This window comes from Herpailurus yagouaroundi, unplaced genomic scaffold (assembly GCF_014898765.1).
Source record: "Herpailurus yagouaroundi ecotype Mexico unplaced genomic scaffold, PumYag 182, whole genome shotgun sequence".
In the NCBI taxonomy this organism is placed as follows: domain Eukaryota; kingdom Metazoa; phylum Chordata; class Mammalia; order Carnivora; family Felidae; genus Herpailurus; species Herpailurus yagouaroundi.
Window position 1 is genome coordinate 37,678,302 of NW_024412413.1, and position 17,884 is coordinate 37,696,185.

General features: G+C 36.4%; 1 protein-coding gene and 1 pseudogene across 15 annotated transcripts in view; both read left to right on the plus strand.

The window, feature by feature from the left end:
* The window catches only part of LOC121040689 (40S ribosomal protein S10-like), a 17,196-nt pseudogene extending 2,778 nt beyond the window's left edge, over positions 1–14,418 (plus strand).
* Positions 1–17,884, plus strand: part of PPFIA2 (PPFI scaffold protein A2) — a 478,162-nt gene that overhangs the window by 134,051 nt on the left and 326,227 nt on the right. The gene's annotated exons all lie outside the window — the stretch shown is intronic.

Below are 17,884 nucleotides of genomic sequence, written 5' to 3' on the forward strand. Positions count from 1 at the left end.
TCCTTCCTTCCTTCCTTCCTTCCTTCCTTCCTTCCTTCCTTCCTTCCCACACTGTATTGATGACACCAGTGCTGAGTTTTGACACACAGCTTCCAGATCTTTCCTTTCGTATTGAGTTTTCCTGCCTTCTTGGAGTGTTATCCATAGAGAATTCAAATTTTAATAACGAATCTGAACACTGTATCTGAAGTCAAGCATGATTTTTCTCACTGAATTTCATGTTTTGGGATGTAAATGCAGACTTCTAATTCCCCATTCACAGCTTTTTTTTTTCCAGTGCTCAGGACATGTCCATGCAAATTGACTGTAGTATAGACAACCTTGACTTTTCAGAATTACTGAGACTGATAAGGTTAGGTCCCAACCATGACCTGGTTTAAAGTGTGTAAATGCACAAATTTAGCAGTTAGGCACCAATCTGAGCCCAATTTGTCTGTAGATTATAAAAAATTCTCATAAGCTGAACAGAAGCAATTCTGATATCCCAGCAGCCTCCTGTTCTTTATGTAGAGCACGATTATATGTGTGTGTGTATGTGTGTGTGTGTGTGTGTGTGTGTATTCATGCAGACATATATTGTGTATATATAATATATATATTATACATACACACACATGTCTGTGTGATATGTGTATCATATCAATATATCATATATATGTTGCGTCATGTCTGTGGTATTTTTCCTTAGAAAAATAAAATATGCAGTTTTATTTATTTTAGTGAGAGTAGTGACATGTCCCATACTTCATAAATTTTTATTTAAACAACCATATTTTTTAGCTAAGTAGGTCCTCCTATGACTCAAGACAAACTTGGTGATGAACATGGACGAATTCTAGTAAATTCTAGTACCACTTCCGAGAATAAAACTGATTAATTTATTATAATCACAACATTACTTCATAGCATCATTACCTCTATATTTTAACAAACTGCCTCAAATTCATTCTGTATGAAATTTGCCCAATTATTAGCATTTTAACAGACTAAGTTATTCTGAAATGTTTTTTTATAGCATAGTTAATTGCATTGTGGCCTAACCTCCTTCACTTTTGCATTGATATCATATTTAGCATATGAAAGGGTCTTTTTCATTTATATAACCTGTCACTTAGAAGTTGTTACTTCCATTATTAAAATTCTGAGAAAGCCTGGGACTAGTAAAAGACTATGCCATTCATTGCCTTAATTCTGGTTGCTGTCTGGGGTAAAATGTGGAGAGGAAATTCCTTAAGGTATTTTGTCATCACCCTTATCATAGTTAGATATTATATATAACCCTGCGACCTGGGACAAGTGCTAAAGCAGTGTATAAATTATACGATTTGTCCTGGCTCTGAACCTAACAAATTAATAATTAAGAAACAGAATATATAATGAGCATGTATCTACTCTATATTTCTCTAGATTTGCCAGTTTGATTATGATTGTCATATGATTATCAACTACCCTAGGAAGACTGTGTTTTGATGTTTAGTGCTTATACATATGAAGATCCATTTTCCAAACCACCTGTCTCTTCTGCTGCACCTGTTCCTTCCTAGTCACCATTTCACAAGGAATGTTTTCCCTTGCCAAAGATCTATTATTGCAAACCAATTAGTATAAAATATGACAAGTGACTCACTATAAAGGTTTGGTGGCATAATGTTCTGATCACGAACATAGTAAACATTGTTTTTTGTGGTGTGTTTTCTTTTTATGCAACTATTTGACTAATGCCCAAATGTAACTGCCTTGTTTACAGGAGATAAAAGAGTACTAAGTAAAATTTGCCTTTTTTTTTTTCAACGTTTATTTATTTTTGGGACAGAGAGAGACAGAGCATGAACGGGGGAGGGGCAGAGAGAGGGAGACACAGAATCGGAAACAGGCTCCAGGCTCTGAGCCATCAGCCCAGAGCCTGACGCGGGGCTGGAACTCACGGACCGCGAGATCGTGACCTGGTTGAAGTCGGACACTTAACCGACTGCGCCACCCAGGCGCCCCAAAATTTGCCTTTTTTAACCCCAATGTCACAGTCTTACTTTCATCACATCTTAGGTGGAAAATGATGTGGTTAACACTTCTCTGTTCAAAATAGACTCCAAACTCAAAAACATGATATCTTTAGCTAACACATAATTTCCATTTCCACAAAAGATTTCCTGGTGTCCTGATTTATCTAACTTAAATTTTAATTTTTTGATATCTTTGTATAAGTTCTGTTAAGTGCCGTGTATACTTGTGTCATGTCTGTGGTTCTTCAAAACCATAATTATTCCAATTATGAATTTTTCTAATTAACCATTCAGTAAATAACTTCTTAGCATAGAAGATAAAGTTGTGAGTACGGTCTTTAATCTCATAAGACTTACAGAATCAATTTATAGATAAAGCAAGAAAAAATACAGATTTTTCTGTCACATTTTATGATCTAACCATCAGTAACTTAGTACTAAAGATTAATAAGCATTATCCATGGTCTTTAAGAGAACTGACAGTGAATTGAAGGAAATGAATATACAAATAATTCTACTGTAAGAGATAAGGTTGTAAGCCTTCTAATAAAACTATAGACAGCAGGATCTGGGACTATCTGAGAAGGAGAAATTATACCACTGTTTGAATATAAGAATGGATAATTATTATATGAACATTTATATATTATATTGAATGAATAATTACAGCATAGTAATTCACACAAGGATTGGTTGCAACTATGATAAACGGAGTTATTTAGGATGCAAGATTTTCCTTTGTTCTATTTTATACACACACGCACAAATGCACACACACACACACTCACACACATATAGAGGCTTTTTAAGAATTCAAAGTTAAATATTTATTTCTCTTTTGGGCGACCTGCAAACTGAATTTTAACCACCTATGGTTGGTTTTTTGTTTTTTGTTTGTTTGTTTGTTTGTTTTGCTTCTATACTTTTGTTTTGATTTAACCTGCTTTGGCCTACTTCTTATCTGAGTAAAAAAATCTAATGCCACCTAACCATGTTTTAAGGCTTTTCTCTTTCCCTAATTACTTCTGATGATTATCAGCATAGGGACAATTAGAAAAATCAGTTCCTGTCTCCTGCAGTTTGTTTTAATTACCAAATGTTGTTATGTTTCTGTATTCACCAAAAATGGAGTGTATTGTCTATAATTTGGTAGTAAAAAGTGAATATACATTTTAGGGCCTCCTATCTATGCAAGTCTATAATTCTACTATTCAAAGTAGCTTCTTTAAAGTGAACCTTTTTGGGGTGCCTGGGTGGCTCAGTTGGTTAAGTGGCCAACTTCGGTACAGGTCATGATCTTGCGGTCCGTGAGTTCGAACCCCGTGTCGGGCTCTGTGCTGATAGCTTGGAGCCTAGAGCTTGCTTCTGTTTCTGTGTCTTCCTCTCTCTCTGCCCTTCCCCCATTCTCGCCCTGTCTCTCTCTGCCTTTCAAAAATGAATAAATGTTAAAAAAAAATAAAAAAAAATAAAAAAAATAAAGTGAACCTTTTTACTGACTTCCAGGGAATGGTGTTGTCACTATATCTTGTGTATGTTTCTGGCATTCATTCTATCAACTAATATTCATTGAGTTGTGACTTTGTGAGGCACTCTTCTAAGCAATGAGGTTATAACAATGACCAAAACAAAATTCCCTGCCGTTACATAATTTACATAATTCTAGTAGAAGGAAAAATGAGTTAGTTTGTTTTTTGGTATCAAATTCGTATAAAGAAAAGGTCCAGATGCATATCTGAATCATTAGGACATTTGTTCTTCTTTTGAATGCCTGGTTTTAGAAACTGTACCCACATACCCATAGGATGCAATTGTGGATATACTGTATATGCAATCTGAAAACAGATTGTAGTGGGAGTCTTACATTGCAAATGTTAGTTACTCTGACATCTTTGCAGATCACTTAACTGCTCACATTTGTAAACATTGTTGGCCTCAGACAGAAAATTAATGTTCCAATTCTGTATAGTAGATGGATGAAGTTAATGGCATATCATTTTAGGTCATTAAAATTGCCTAAGATACTCATTATTTTAATGAGCATTTATAAATACCAGTTTATATTTCTCATGACACTTATTCCTTTTCATCTACTCTTTTAAATTAATGCTGTACATTTTGAGCATCTCTGTTTTCTCTGTTTTGAATATCTCCTGAATATCTCACATCTCTAAATAAGCTGGAGTATTCCTCTTGAGGGACCCCACAAGATTGCTTTCCTATTCACACTTCCACTTAGTGCTGGCAGAAAGGCTTATCTCTCATTTGATTAAAATAGATTAATATTGCAACTGTGAGTTCATTATCATGCCTCCTCTTTATTGCAACTTCTGTCTTGGTGGCTGTGGAAGAGCATAGTCACTATGTTGTTTCTCTTTTCTTTTTTTTAACTTTTTTTTAAAGTTTATTTACTTTGGGGGTGAGGGAGGGACAAAGACATGGGGAGAGAGAATCCCAAGCAGGTTCTGCCCTCCCAGATTAGAGCCCTATGGTGGGAGAGGGTGGACATGGAGGGGAGGGGTGTGCTCAGTCTCAGGAACCATGAACTGAGTTGAAATCAAGAGTCAGACGCTGAACCAAATGAGCCACCCAGGTACCCCTGTTTTAAACTTTAAATGCATCTTTTTATTCCCTTATTTTAGATTTAATGTGTTCCTGAAATGGATAAACCTCACTAAATGTGTGTATTCTTATTTACATCAAGTTTAATTTTCTTCTACACTATTAACTTTCTCCCTTTCTTTAAATTACAATTTATTTAAAATGATTGATAGACAGCCCTGGTTATCCTCTTTATGCTATCAGTAGTTTTAGAGATTTTGCACATCATAATCTAGGGAGGAAAAACAATACATTGACAACCTGGGCATATTTTATGGAAGTCCTTTTCCCCCAAACCTTTCCTGACTGCTGCAAATGCCAATTATTTTCCCCTCTGAACTGATTAAGGTTTTTTTGTTTTTTGTTTTTTTTTTTTTTTACATTTATGCTTGTGTTTTTAAGCCATGTTTACCAAGGCCCTAGGACTATGTCAGGATGCGTCAATGAGGATAGCTTCAGCAGGACTGTGAACAAGCAGGACTCTGATTCTGACTCAAACAAAGAAATTCCACTTTTATATGGCTTACATCTTGGGCTCCCACATATAATTTCACTTAAAATACATTCTGTTTATGGTTACCAGAGCAGAGGTGGAAGGTGGGATGGGTAAAATAGGTGATCAGGAGATTAAAGAGTACACTTATTTTGATGAGCACTGAATAATGTATAGAATTGAATGTATAGAATGAATTACTATATTTGACACCTGAAACTAATATGACACTATGTTAATTATACTGGGATTAAAAGTAAACACTTAATAAAATAAATAAAATATATTCTATTTAGAAAAAAAGAAAATTATCAATCACTGGATTATATCAACATTTTACTCGAAGAATCTGTACTATGCCTCTTACTGCTGACATCTAGCACTCCCAGATTATTTCAGGTACTGGCGTTGAGCTCTGTGTCAAATTTAGGCACAAGTTGTTCATTATTATATTCCCCTCCTGGCCCTCCATTAGAGTCAGAATGGGAATATAATCATGTGACTGAACATCAACATCATGAACATCATCTAGTTGACCAGGAAAATGCCACTTCCTTTTTCAGTCTACCTGGTTTGCTATCCAAGTTATCGGTTTGGCCAAAGAGGCTGCCTTCTCTAAGTAGAAGCCTTTTGCTTCAGGTAGGAGACTAAGAGTGGGATGCTCCACTGGTGAAACACCATCCGCATCCTAGTGTATTGCTTACTCGCCCCTCCTTTTAGCTTCTTTTGCTGGCCTTTCTTCATTTTTCTGGACTCTTTTAATATTGGGGCACTGGAGGGTTTAATAGTTAGACTTCTCTTTTTTTCCAGTTTTTACTCCCCTAAGTCTACGCACTGAAGACTTCCAAATTTATGGTTCTTGCTAAGACTCTCCACTGAAATCCAAGCTCATGTGTCCAACCACCTAGTTAAAATCTCCATGTGAATGTCTAATAGATGTCCATGTTGAAAATCGAGTTGTGGATCTTCCTTCCAAACTTGATCCAACTATAGTCTTCATGTAGGTAGAATTCTTGGAGTTATGCTGGTTTCTTATTTCTCTTATTTCCAAATCTACCTTCAAAATATTTTTAAAGTCCATCTAGGTCTCAGTCGCCTTTACCACTTCCACCTTTGTCTGAGCCACCATCAGCTTTCACCTGAATAGCGCCCTAGTTCATTTCCCTTGTACCGCTCTAACCTCCCCTCCCCAAGCCTCATTCTTTTTTGTTTTTAAATTTTTATGTATTTTTAAAATTCCAATGTAGTTAAGTTTCAGTTTTACAATATAGTGATTCAACACTTGTGTACATTACTCAGTTATTACCACCTAATCCTCTTGATCTATTTAACCCATGTACACACCCACCGACCCTCTGGCAACCACCAGTTCTTTATATTTAAGAATTTGTTGTTGTTGGTGGTGGTGGTGGTGGTTGTGGTGGTCTCTTTCTTTCCCTTTGTTTGTTTGTTTCTTAAATTCCACATATGAGTGAAATCATATGGTATTTATCTTTCTCTGACTGACTTATTTCATTTAGTACTACACTGTTTATATCCACTCATGTTGTTGCAGGTGGCAAGATTTCATTCTTTTTTATGGTTGAGTAATACTCCATTCTGTGTGTGTGTGTGTGTGTGTGTGTGTGTGTATACATATATATATATACACATACAAACATATATATCACATTTTCTTTATCCATTCATCTATCAGTGGACACTGGGTTGCTTCACTATCTTGGCTATTGTAAATAATGAAAAAGTTCTCTACATCACTTCCCATCAGAAAAAGGCAAACCAAAACCACAGTGAGTTATCATCTCACACCTGTCAGAATGGCTAGAAAAACATCCACAAGAAACAACAAGTGTTGGTAAAGCTGCGGAGAAGAAGGAACCCTTATGCACTATAGGTGAGAAGGCAATCTGGTACAGCAATTGTGTAAAACAGTGTGGAACTTCCTCAAAAAATTTAAAAATAGAATTACCCTATGATCTAGTAATCCCACTACTGGGTATTGTCTATACTTTGTTCCTAACCCTGAAGCCAGAATGATTCTTTTAAAACGTTGGTCAACCATTTAATCATGTCTCTCCTCCCCTCAAGGCCTTCCATAGCCTTCCACCCTGCCTCCTATCTTACTCAGAATAAAAGCCAATGCCCAGTTAATGCCCTATAACATCCAACATAATATGGCTTCTTGTTCTCATTGTGATTTCATCATCTAAAGCTCCCTTGCTCATGTACCCAGCTTGGGACACCACCCTCCCTTTTCTTTATTCACACCCTGAGCATGCTACCACCTTAGCACCTTTGTATTTCTTCTTTGCTTTACCCAATACCCTTTTCCTTTGGATACCTCCATGGCTCATTCTTCACCTCAAGTCTGTTTCTGTTCAAATGTTACTTTTTCCTGGGGGCCTTTTCTAATTACCTTTTAAAAACTTCAGTTCTCCTATTTACTCCACTGGAAGATAAGCTCCATGAGGAAAGGACTGTTTTTTCTGTTTTGTTCACAGTAGCATCCTCAACAGTTCAAACAGCTTTATAGAAAGTATGTATACACACACACACACACACACACACACACACACACACACACACTGATTTCCTAAAGCACACATATATATATGTATATACATATATACACAAATAAAGTATATATGCATATATATATACACACACACATGTATTTGTATATATATACACACACATGCACACAAATATATATTTTTAAATAAATAAATGACATTTCTTTAAGTTCTTTAGTATTGAAATATGTAAATAATATACTTTATCATGGGTATGATAGATGTTAAGGTGCCCTTACATTTTGTTAAGATATTTCAATATCTAAATAATATATCTTTCTTATCATGGGTATGATAAATGCTAAAGTGCCCTTAACATTTCTGTAGATGTAAAGGGGGATTTTAAATTTGCCTGCCATTTGCATCAAACTTGTTGCTTCTGATTTATGCTGCAGGCTCAATTCCAATGACCTTAGATACTCTTAGATACTACCAGAATCTGTCCTCTCCTTGAACTTCCTTGACTCATGCATGGAGGCATTTCCATTACCTTCTTTCCCTAAATTGTAACAAATACAGCTTTTTATGGATAATTTTAAGATAACGAAGGTATTACATCACCAAACAGAAAATAATTTAAAATCAGTAGTAGACATAATAGTTCATATAGTTTATTGGTCATTCTCTGCCTCAGATTATGTCTTTCTGGCTGTTTCTCACGTGAAAGTTTGGATATTTGTTTGTATCTTTACTTCATTCTAGGTTTTAGTTATAGTCTAGGTATAAAAGTATAAATGTTGGTACATTTTAACTTATAGATTATAAAAACTACTCAGTAGATCTGTTACTGCATCATTTTGGACCCAGAGGACAAATTTGAACCATATAAAACTTTATGTTTCACTAACCCTTAATCTCAGTGTCATTGTCATCAGGACCAAAGCTCCTAAGAATAGAAGGAACATTTACCAATTCAGGTGCTCCTGGTCCTTCACCAGGGAGAAACAGTTAGCTTTACTCTGAATCCAGGGAGGAGACACACACAAAAATATCAAGCTTCTGTGACCATTGCTGAATGGTAATTTAACTCAAAAAGAATAGCAGTGTGATTATATTCACAATTTTTGGATTTTAATTTTTGTAATATATGTATAGGGATTTTTATTAAAGATTACTTTAAAAATAATTATCTCCATTTAAACAATTTTATTATTATTTATTTTTAAATTCTAGTATAAATAACTTACAGTGTTATATTAGTTTCAGGTGCACAATATAGTGAATTGCTGTATCCCCAGTGCTTAGTACAAAGCTGAGAACATTATAGGCACTCAGTTTTTAATTGTTGAATTGATGAATCAGTGGTCCAATTTAAAGAAGTTTGTCAGGAAATTTTTTCAATAGAAGTGACATGGACATCAGAAGCAGAACTTTAAAATATGAAAACTCTTCCCAGTTATTGAGAAATAATAGATTATTGACTAAATTTTAGTCTTCTTGGCCCTACCTCTTATATTTAATAACGATTAGTTGAAGCTAATTATTACCTACGTTCATTTATTCAATGAATGTTTATTAACCTTATGCCAAACATTATGGGAATGAATGCAACAGTTAATAAAACAAAAAATACATTCCTTTATAAAATGAATAAATGTCATTTTTCACATATAGTGCAATGGAGAAAATAAAGCTGACTAAGGGAATAAAGTGTTGCAGGGAAAGAGTGGGGACATACTTTTTAGACCGTCTTCAGATAAGAACTTACAGAAGTGCTGACATTTAGGCATACCCTTAAGTAACTGATGGACGGAACACCTGACTATTGGGTGGGCTGGGGAGAGAGCCAGGCAAAAGGAGCCGCAGTTGCAAATACCAAGGAGGCAACATCAATATGGAATTTGAAATCACAGCTCACTAATCCCTCTTCCCTTGTTCTAGTGCCTGTTTCTCTTCACTCTTCTACTTCTTTCCATTACACTTATCCCCTCTGACATACAATTTAATTTACTTATTGTATTGGTGGTTTCTGCACTTCTTCCCACTTCAGTGAGAGCTCTACAAAGAAGGGTGTCTGTCTATTGTGTTTACCAATATATGCTAAATGCCTAGAATAGAATCCACCTCATAGCTGGTACTCAGTAGATCTTCATTGTATCAATTGACATTATATTTTGGGAACTGCAAGGAGATCATTTGGCAGTCGACAGTATATAGGGGTGTGGTGGCATGAACTGAGGACAGAATTGTATTTAGGGGCTTTGTATTTTCTTCAAAATATGACAGGAAGCTTCTGGAAGGTTGAGAGTAAGAGAATGCAATGGCCTGATTCACATATTTAACAGATCTTACAGGCTGCTGTGTGGAGAACAATCCACATTCTCCAACAGCCCCCAGTTGAGTGTACAAGCACACCAACATGCTAATAACTCACCTTTTGCAGACTTTAGTAAGGGCCACAATTGAAGGGTGGACTAATTGTGTGACAGTAAAAAGCTTCTGGACTGATAAGACTTCATAGATGAGGGGGCACTGAAACTAGATCTTGAAATGAGTAAAAAGAAAATTCCAGGCAACCAAAAACAATTGGGCAAGGGATAAATGAAACACAATTGTTGTTGGGTTGAATAAAGAAATTTGGAAAATCGGTTTGGATTCTGAGTGCTGAGAGGGTAACAATGACAGTAAGTTTTTTAAAATACATTATCTCTGTTTTTACAATGAGTAGAAACCTATTTTAATCCCCACTTCAAAGAAACCTGATGCACAGGGAAGCTAAGTCAAAGCTTTATTCATCAAGAAAGAAGCATGGAGATTTGAACTTGGATCTGTTTGGTGCTAGATCCCTTGTACTGAGTTGGTGATTTAATAATAATACAATCAAAGTTCAAAGAATTATCCAATTCCTTGCATCTAATAAGTTCAATCACATTAATATTTATTTTGTATGACTGGGGATGCTAGAGTGTGTAATGCTGTCCAAGGCATCGTAATCATGTTACTGATTACGGCCCTTTTGATATTAAAGCAATGCATTTATAATAAGAATTTCTGTCTTTGTTATGAAATGTTAATATTTATGTCCCTTTCATTTATTTATGTGTGGTGAATGTCAAGTACAAGGCAGATAAATTGAATAAATTAATGTATGCCCATAATTTATCATGATATAATAAACTCTTGATTCTGTATCTGCATGGCCTTCTAATCAACAAGCTGAAAAATTGTGACTTGACCATAGTCATTTAGATGTCTACTTTTCCAACCAGGAGGTTGTGATCCAGGACATAATAATAACTTATATAATTCACTAATACTCACATTCATTTAAAATGAAGTTTTGCTGAGGTCATCCTCTACATGGTGTTTTAACTTTTCATTCCTTACTTAGTTATTGGACAGAAGAAATTACTGATAACACAAAATTGGTCACATGACCTGGGCTTAGAAGAGAGAGGAAACATTAAAAATGGAATTACAAAAGTTTTTTTTTAATGTTTTATTTATTTTTGAGAGAGATGGAGAGACAGAGTATGAGCAGGGGAGGGGCAGAGAGAGAAAGAGAGAGAGACAGAATCCGAAGCAGGCTCCAGGCTCTGAGCTGTCAGCACAGAGCCCAAAGCAGGGCTCAAACCCACCAACTGTGAGATCATGTCCTGAGCCAAAGTCATACGCTTACCCGACTGAGACACCGAGGCGCCCAAAAAATGGAATTGAATGGAGAAAAGGTGAAAAGATAGACTTCTCAAAGAAGAAATATTAGCCAGTGGCTCTTGAGGATAAGCACACACCAGATCAGTGTTTCTCAATCTTGCTCACATTGTAGCATAAAGAGGAAATCATAAAGTTTTCCATTATACTAATGTAGACAGAGGAGGGTGCTCATGCCTAGTATTGAGTACCTCAGGAGCTCTGGAAGTCCCAGGATTTGACAAATCACTCTGAAGCTGAGAGACTGGTGTTTCAGTACACCTGTAATCTGTTTGCAACACACCGGCTGGGAAGCTCTGTCCTAGTTAGCTCAGAATGATTCATGGTATCACCAAGAAACCAGGACATTTTTATCTTGCTTATGTTCGGTTTGACTATAAAAAAAGAATTCCACTACATCGGCTATCCCTTAATCCTGTTTGCACATTGAAAAAAAAAATCTGGGGGGATTTAGAAAAACACCATTTTGGCATCCTTAAACTAATTACATGAAAAATCACTAGTGTTGAGGCCTAACCATTGGTATTTTTTAAAGCACCATAGCGGATGCTAATGTGCAGAACATTCTACTCCACTAGATGATCACTAGTGTGTTCTATATCTCTAACCATCTAGGATTTTAAGTGATGTTAGGAGATAGTCTATAGCAACCTAAGTTTGGAGAAGCCATTGAATATGTGGATGCTTTGCAGAGACAATTAAGGAAAACCCACAAAAGAGACTGTCTTTCAGAAAAAGTGCAAACCATTGCTAATGATGCCTAAGAAGATCCCCAGAGTTAAAACTGCCTGGAAGCTTCCCTTTCTCCTTGTGACAAGATTCAAGTGGAAGTATCAGTCTCAGACTTTGAGATGAGAAAAGAAGAGATAAGGATAGGGGCAAATAGATGTGAGATTGTAAGGAAAGGAATTTTAGTATAAAACAATCAACTATTAATCTGCCACAAATGAGTGAGCAAGCAGCAAAGAGAGGCCTTAGCAGACTGGAGAAATGTTTATTATTGACCTGCTGTGAAAGGAATGTAAGGGATGAAGGGCCAGGCAGTACAGAGAGCACTGCTGAGGTTGAGGATTATGAATTTGTCACTGTTTTGATTATCTGAGGTGTTCCAATGACACACATCAACTCAGGTTGTAGCAGAGAAGCTGGACGAGTGGATTAATACAACTGTTTACTGAATGGGTCAAACAGAAGTGTATTAAGAAAATAGAGTGAGGGTTTTGGCAAGAGAATGAAAGATATGATGGACCATGGATTCTTGGTTGGGTATAGAGAGAGTGAAAATGGGAATTAGCAGATAGATTGGGACAGAACTTGGTCAAATGGTATTTATTTTCATGATGTCCAAGAAAAAGTGTAGTGAAAATAAGAGAACACGAGAATGGAAGAAAGGGGAGTCACATTCTGGGGAATACATTCCCCTCCACTCCAGGTGGCTGGACTCCCATTAGAGTACTTCTTCTGGCCCCATTAGAGTAACTTGTATGCCCCCAGGAAGAAATGGCTTCCTTAATAGATGAGTTTGATAGAATGAACTGGGCATGTGTGACTCATCCCTTTCCTCCCTTCTGTTCTCAGGCTGTAGAACTGCCTCCTCCAAAGAGCATGCATTCTAAACTGCTTTCTGCCATGCTATAAAAACTCTAGCTTCTAGCAACCCGCCCATTCACAGCCAAAGCTTTTAACTGAAGAAGTTAAAATCAACTGATTTGCTTGCATGTCTAAGCTTGTTCTTTAATATAGGTATATTTTATTATTCTCTCTCTTTTACATGACAGTTTTACATGACAGTTTCATACCATTTCCTCACTTCTTCAAACATTCACTACTCCCTCCCCTAAGCTGACTCTCAGCTGATATCTCAGCTTCCTATGTTCCTGAGCAGTTACACAAACCCCCACCACTATAGTTACCAGCAAGGGAAACCACATGCTCTGCCTTCCCACCTGTTATGAAAGATGGTGTTGTCTTCTCTCTAAAGCCAGTGTCTTCTCTCATATGTTCTACCTCCTTTCACCTACTGAAGGACATTTCTCCAGAAATTCACCTTCTTCACCTATGATGAGCCTACATCACAATCTTTCACCTTCTGCTAGACCATCTCCCTCAGCACAGCTTGTTCTTATTTCTTTCCCTCCTTTCCTTGTCAGCTACTGTCTCATTTCTTTGGTTCCTTGTACAGCAGTGTGCTTTAAAAGTATTGTATAAACACATGGTTTCCATTCCTCTCCTCCCATTTCATTTTTTTTTTAATTTTTTTTCAACGTTTTATTTATTTTTGGGACAGAGAGAGACAGAGCATGAACGGGGGAGGGGCAGAGAGAGAGGGAGACACAGAATCGGAAACAGGCTCCAGGCTCCGAGCCATCAGCCCAGAGCCTGACACGGGGCTCGAACTCACGGACCGCGAGATCGTGACCTGGCCGAAGTCGGACGCTTAACCGACTGCGCCACCCAGGGGCCCCTCCTCCCATTTCATTTTAAATTTACATCGATGAGGCTTTTTGCATGTTGTGCATGCCCCTTCCTTTCCAACTCTGGACCAGGACATAGCAGGTACCGAGATGTTGATGCCCAGGAAGAACCATACTGCCATTTATGAACTCCCTTTCAAGGAGGGAGTGATGGTGGCTAAGAAGGATGTCCACATGCCTAAACACCTTGAGCTGGCAGACAAGAATGTGCCCAGTCTTCACGTCATGAAAGTCCTGCAGTCTCTTGAATCATGAGGCTGTGTAAAGGAACAGTTTGCCTGGAAACATTTCTATTGTTAGCTCACCAACGAGGGTATCCAGTATCTCTGCGATTACCTTTACCTGCCCCCTGAGATTGTGTCTACCACTCTGTGCTGCAGAAGTCCTGAGATTGGCAGGCCACAGCCCAGAGTTCTGGAGAGTGATCTGCAAGACTCACACAAAGGAAGCTGATAGACACCTATAGACCAAGCGCTGTGTCCCCTGGTGCTGACAAGAAAGCTGAGTCCGGGACTGTCTCAGTAACTGAATTCCAGTTTAGAGGTAGATTTGGTCATAGATGTGGTCAGTCACCTCGCTAAAGTTGGAGGAGGTTGTTTTGTGTTGAATAAATCTGTAGTCAGAAAAAAAAAATAGGCTTTTCTCCCAACCATCTGCTGAATCCAGTGGCCAGTGCTCAGTCCTTGTTTTAATTGATCTTTCAGCACCATTTGATACAGATGATCACTCTTGCCTACCTGCTTCAGTGCTCACCCCTGGACTTCCAGGACACATCCCGGTCTTAGTCCCCCCCCCCCCCCCGCCCCACCTCACTCCGCTGATTTGTTCCTACTCATTCTCCTTCGCTGGTCTCCCAGGACTCTTTATTTTTGGAGTATACTAGGGCTTGGGTTTGGACCACTTCTCTTGTCTATTTACATTCACTTCCTGATGACTTCATTCCAGTTTTTTGGTTTTCAGTCTGTATGCTAATGTGGTCTACTGATTTGTATATTCAACTGCCAATGTGACATCTCTATTTAGATGACTAATAGAATCTCAAACTCAACATGGACCAAATTGAACAATTGGATTTTACTCAAACCTGCTTCTTTCACAGCCTTCATCTCATTGGTAGCAATTTCCTCCTTTCACTGCTCAGGCCAAAAACCTTGTAGTTGTTCTGGATTCCTTTTTTGTCTTTCACAAACCACTTCTGATTCATCAAAAGAACCTGAATACTTCCAAAAAATTAAAATAGATCATTAGATAGCCAATCACCAAAGAATTATTTCATGTGTGAAATCAGTTAGGAATTTATTAATTCCATTTTCATATTGTATACTGAATTAAAATCAGTATCAGATAAAGAAGTACCAAGATGTAATTTTGATTTATGGTGTGCCTTTGTAATCAGATAGAACTGGTTTCAAATGATGTGACTTTCCCATTTGCCTAAGATGTGATCTTAGACAGTTATATTTCCCTAAGACTCCATTTCCTTATATATAAGTCAGGAATAAATACCTCCTTTTAGAAGGTTTTGTAAAGGACAACTCTGGCATCCCTATAAATAATATCATTCAATAAGTAGCAGCTATTGAATTATTGTTCTTGCTCTTAAACAAAATAAGACAGGATAGTGATTGGCTTTGTCTTTCAAATGAAATTCTTGGAAAAAGTCAAATTAAGGAGAAAATAATGTACCCGCTACCATGGCAACTGAGGCAGTAGAGGCAGTAGAGATCTTAAAGAATAAGAAATGATAGTCTAAAGATTGCTTTAGTCTATATTTTCCACAGTTTTGGCTAATATTGCCTTTGTTCCTGTAATCTTATAATCTTTGTAATCTTAAACATGGGATTATGAGTAGAATGTCCATCCCTATAAATTAATGTTTTTTTTAAATGTTCTGTTATTCCAAGATAGCTATGATAACATTATCTGAAAAGCTCTTGTATAGAATTGATCACCATTATGATTCTTCTCTTCCTCTCATCCTATCAGTTAAACCTGTACCTTCTGAGATGGTATAGAGAAACTAATATCAAATGAACTATATGAAGAGCATTAGAACATCTGCTTTGTTTGCTTGGAATATACCTTTCTTCTCTTTAATATGATATTTCTCCCAAAACTCCATGAATGTGTGCATGGAGATGAATTTATGTGTGTGTACGTTTAAGTGGGTGGATACATGTAAGTTTGCAAAGTTTCTTTCTCATTCTATTTCATATTTTTTTAATGTTTATTTATTTTTGAAAGAACAAGCAGAGGAGGGGCAGAGGATCTGAAGCAGGCTCCACTCTGACAGAGGTGAGCCTGATGTGGGGCTTGAACTCATGAACCAGGAGATCATGACCTGAGCTGAAGTTGGAGCTCAAGTGACTGAGCCACCCAGGGGCTCCAATCTGTTTCCTGTTTTTTAAAATCTATTTTTGAAGCTTTTTTAAAAAATCCATTTTCTAAACTACTAGGCAGCATTATTTAATACAAACAATATGAGTTGGTAGTTAGAATATCTGTGATTTGTGCATTCTCTCTTTTTGTTTTTCATTTATTCACCAACAACTTGACTATTATGTACCAAGAAGTGCATTCAGCCCAAACTTTGAATGCTATATATACCACATATTAACTATAAGAATCTGGGAATAAGAATAAGTATTTTTTGAGTTCTCAGGACTAGTCAGCAAGTCAAAATGAGATAATTACTATTAAAATACAACCCATGAAAAGAGAGAAACAAAACATCCAGAGGAAGATGTGTCAAGTATTTCCCAAATATTTATTGGGTGCCTTCTCTATGCCTTGCGTTGTGCTGGTTTTGTTAGTTATAGACAAGAAGGTCTATATAAGGCCGCTTTTGCACACTAAGGAATCTTATTTCATCTCAGACTTTAGCTGGAAATTATGCTTCTTGATTTAAAAAATAAAATAAAAATTCTGTATCGGTTACTGAGAATTCTTTTGCATCCTGATGCGGTAATTATGGTGTATAGTAACAGAGAACATCTATGGAAACTGGACAATAAATAAAGTAAAAAAAGATTGATTTATCCAGAGTGGAAATATTGGTCACAAATAGCTAAGAATTTAGCCAATTTCTAAGAAAAAGGGAAATTTAATATCAAAACTGTACTATACAATAGTATAGTGCATGTAGGGTATATCCATGTTTAAGTTCAATATGTAATATTCTATATGTAGGTCTCATGCCATAGAATAGACCCAGTATTTCTCAACTATTTATGTTTATAAAAGTCAGAACTCAGAAACCCCTTCAGATGTTATAAAAACTTAAACTGTGTGGGCGTCTGGTATCCACAGTGGTAGATGAAGAAATAACATCCTGTCATAAAACTGTAATGTGAGATTTGTAAACCAGGCTAATGACATGTATTTTAGAACATGAGAGAAGCTTAACAAAATATAGTAAAATTATTGAGTCATAGAATTATAGAGTTCTAATCAATCAGTATTTTTTTTTTTGTTAAAGGACCAAAACAAAACAAAGCTTAATCCTGAATTTCAGACAGTTTAATATTTTTAATTTAAGCATGAAGATGTTTATGGGCTATTATAATACATGTAAATATTTGTGAAAAATGTCATTCAAGCAAAGAGAAAACAAAGTGCAAAAGAAGAAGGATTATGGAAAGAAGATACCATTTTAAAATTTTCTAATTTGAGTTTGGAAGACAATATATATGTAGTATGTTTGTGCATGTATGTGTACATATGTGTATGCACATGTGTATAGTCATGCACGTGTATAATGCACACACAAAACATACATGCTCATAAATATATACATGCATCTACATACCTGCAAAATATCTAGACATATATAAAAAACTTTATGAGATTATGTGAAAAAAAAAATAACCCAACACATTATCATCAAAATGTGAACTGAAAGCATATTTAATATTTTTGTCTTGTTACAAATGGAAGTTTGGAAATTTCAATATGCTTGATTTGTGTTTATTTATTTAGTCCACATAGCTACAAATCTTGAAGGATCACAAAGGGTTCTATATTTATTTACTTGAGACACTCTCAATGAGTACTTAAGTAGCTAAAAAAATCTCTTGAACTTGGAAGAAAGTCTTT